Below are 3,660 nucleotides of genomic sequence, written 5' to 3' on the forward strand. Positions count from 1 at the left end.
ATATATTGCAGATTTGTTATTTCATCCATAATATCACCAGGGACCGTAATAAATCATAGGCTATCATATTTAAGAAATTGGGCATTATTTTCTGCATGATAAGATATTTGGTCAATACAACAGACAAACTGGCCTTAGTGTCCACACATGGTTCAAATAACAGTAATGACAAAATAAGTAGTGAAGATAATGGGTTTATTGCAACAGATATCACCATTGCAAAATAAACAATGATGATACTGTACGTCACAAACAGGGCTGAACAATATGGCTAAAATTTATATAATTCCTAATTTCGGTAAATTTGATACAATTTTGATATTGATATGATTAATAGAAATGTGCCGAGAACAGCAGAGAACACTTTTATTTGCTGTATCTACAAACCTGATGTAATTAAATTATGAATATTAGGAAAAATAAGATCTGAAATTTTATTTGCCTAGTCATAAATTTTTGATATCTGAAGCATATATTTCAGATAGTAATTGATTGCAGACATTTTGAAAAAGAGCCTCCATAAAACTTGTTGGTAAATCTGACATCAACCCAGGTGTGTCTCAAAGCAGCTCGTACTGCTACTTTACTGCTGTTCCTTTAAATTCAAATGAGGTGCTTCACACTCTGCTGCCCTCCGGCCTCCAGACTGGATCGTTCCAGTTTGACAGAAGAATAGCCTATATGCCACGGCCATTGATGACAGACTTCCGTTAAAATTTCAGCCCCGCACCTCCCTTCCACTTCCCATTTTCCTCAAGTTGACGAGGAGGAAAGGTGACAGCGATTGATCATAGCAATACAGGAAAAACTTAGCTATAAAAGCTCACGCTCGCATTTGTAATCAGCATTTCTAAACTGAGGATATTCAAGAGCCTGCGTCAGAAATGAGAAGACGGAGGTCACAAAAGGGAATTGTACATTTATCCCCCTTTACTGCCAAGACAAGAGAGGAACGACCACCTCCAGAGGATAGCTACGAGGAAGCTAACACAGCAGCCAGTACAAAGGTAGGCGCGCATGTGTGTGTGCACGCGTTTGTGTTATACAGAGTATGAAATTATTTTAGGCAACATTTTCATGCATTTTATGTAAAAGTAAAAACTTTAGAGTGTATACTACAGCGTAGACCCCCCCCTCCCAACAAAAAAAATCCATTTTGGAGTGATTTTTTTTTTTACTTGGCTGGGCCTGTAAGTCTCCTGTGTTAATGTTGGTACATGTAATATGCTCATTCTGTACTGTGGAGATCTTCAAGAGTTGTTGAGTGAATAAAATCTGTTACTAACACAGTGTTGCCTGCGAACCAGAAGACCGGTGCGGGGCCAATGATTGCGGACGTGCTAGAATCGGAAGTCCATGGCATATAGGCTATTAACATCTATCTAGTGGTGCAGAAACATTTTAATTACAATTAACTGATGTCAACAAGGGAAGACTTGTCCATCCAGCCTTACATGTTGGAGCCAGAGTGAGAGGAGAATGAAGACGACAAAACTGTCCAGATCTAATTTGGCAGTTTTGTCCAAAATAATTTGACGTGAAGTTCAGAAAACATCATAGAATACAGAAAAAAACGGAACAAGCTGAAAAATATGATCCAGAAAGAATATAGATATCTACGCAGCACAGGGTGAAACTAAATTCAACTTTTTGGCACTCCTGGAGACTCCAAATGCACAACAAAATGCATTTAGCAGCTAAAAGTGGATTTTGCGAATGTCCCCATTAAAATGATTAAATTACTACACCAATGAAAAGCTCGGAATCATCTGTTAAAACTAAGTGAATATGTAAAATGGAAAGGAATTGCAACTAAGACTTGCGTTCAAGAAAGACATTTATAGTTTTACAGCACAATCTACCTGGACAAAATCAAATGAGGAAGCAGACTCAAACTGCACATCTGTCAAATTATAAACAGGACGTAGATAGCACTGGGTTTGAACACAAACCAACCTGTGAGGTGGCAGGTGGTAAGAGGGATCTTACACTTAGTTGTTTCCTTAGATTGAAAGGTCTCGTCAAGATTTCCCTTCTTAGAAGTCACGTCAAACTGTATTTCATCTTCAGCTGCGTTTACTGAGCTCTTAACTGAATCACTTGTCAACCCATCTTTGCCGTCTTCGTCCACATTTTTGGGGGCCGGTTGTTTGTGATCAATAGTTTTTTCTGCTGCTGTTGCTTCTGGCTCTTCTCCAAGGGCCTTTGCATCAACGGAAACATGCTCCACTTCTTGGCAGGTCAACTCTGCGGCTGCAATCAAAGAATTGCTTGATTTGTCTTCAGAGATGACAGTTTGCTGGCCCAGTGAGTCAACGGGAGCCTCAACAGAAGAGACATGCTCTTTATGGGCTGGGAGACCAGCAGAGGCCTCTGCTGAGTCAGCAGCTGATCCAGGCTGGGAGATGGGTGTTGCACTGAGGCCGCTCCCATCTGTTTGCTCAGTCACTCCTCGAGTTGCAGCAGCAGTGTTGGTTTGATCACAAAAAGCCAGAGGGTGATCTTCTCCAAGTTTCACCTCTTGAGCAGGTACACAAGTTTCTGGTGGATTTTTACTGACTTCAGGAGGCGGAGGAGGAGCAGGAGCATTCAAGACTCCTGAGGCTGATGAAGGCAGAGCAAGAAGAGCAGCAAGGGGTAGGATAATCAACTGGTCTCACGAAAGCACTCAGTAAAAAGATAAGAAGTGCTGCACACGTGAACAAAGTGTGTAAAGTCATTGCAGCAATGTGAAACTTATTCTAGAACTGAATAGTGAGGAGAGTGGGCAGGGAATATTGAGTGTCTTCAACCACAAAAGTGCTTGTGTCCTAAACCATGCAGTGTTCACACGTGATTGAGACAAGGTAAGTCCTGTTTTATCCAAAACTGAAGTAGACTTAGCACAACAAGAAAGTCAACTTGTGTTTGGTGATTATTCATTTGTTGTAACAATGCTTCTTGGCAATAAATCACATGACTGGCAGCACCTGGGGCACCAGAAGCTTGAAACAAGTGTCAATAGCAAAAGCAGAATAAGCTGTTTGGCAGAGAAGATTAGGCTAATTCTTTATGTGTGCAACCCACACACTCAGCTATACTGCTCAACCCACAAACACATGTTCCTTACAAATGTGGCACCATTTAAAGGGGGATTTAACAGACTTTCCAAAGGTATAAGATTTATCACCAAGACTAGGGGTGGGCGATATGATCAAAATTTTATATCACGGTATTTTCAACATTTTCACCGGTTTCACGGTATTTGACGGTATTTTTCTTTTCATCACAGCTCAGCTGATAATAAAATGTACAAACCAATCTCACGGATCTTTTCAAGTCTTACGGATTTTTTCAAAACGTGATTTTCAATTTCATCTAACATGTCAGAGCCTGTAGGATGATTAAAAAAAAAACAATAAACAACATAAAACAGCCATCTTTTAACCTGTCCTGCCGCTAGAAATAAGTTTTGAACTTTTTCYGCTCTCCTCTCCTCTCCTCCTGCTGCTCAGCGGGCACTTTCATGTCCGTAGCCCCCCCCGGCCGCGAGTTGTACAGATTTTTGAGGCTTTTTATACAAGTAAACGTCCGAAGAGGTTGACCGGTATGCCTGCTTATTGACTTTTTTTTTTCTTTTACTGTACCTCTGTCTGTGTCGCTGTTTCCCTCCTCTGTGTC

This window comes from Austrofundulus limnaeus, unplaced genomic scaffold (assembly GCF_001266775.1).
Source record: "Austrofundulus limnaeus strain Quisiro unplaced genomic scaffold, Austrofundulus_limnaeus-1.0 Scaffold1498, whole genome shotgun sequence".
Classification (NCBI taxonomy): domain Eukaryota; kingdom Metazoa; phylum Chordata; class Actinopteri; order Cyprinodontiformes; family Rivulidae; genus Austrofundulus; species Austrofundulus limnaeus.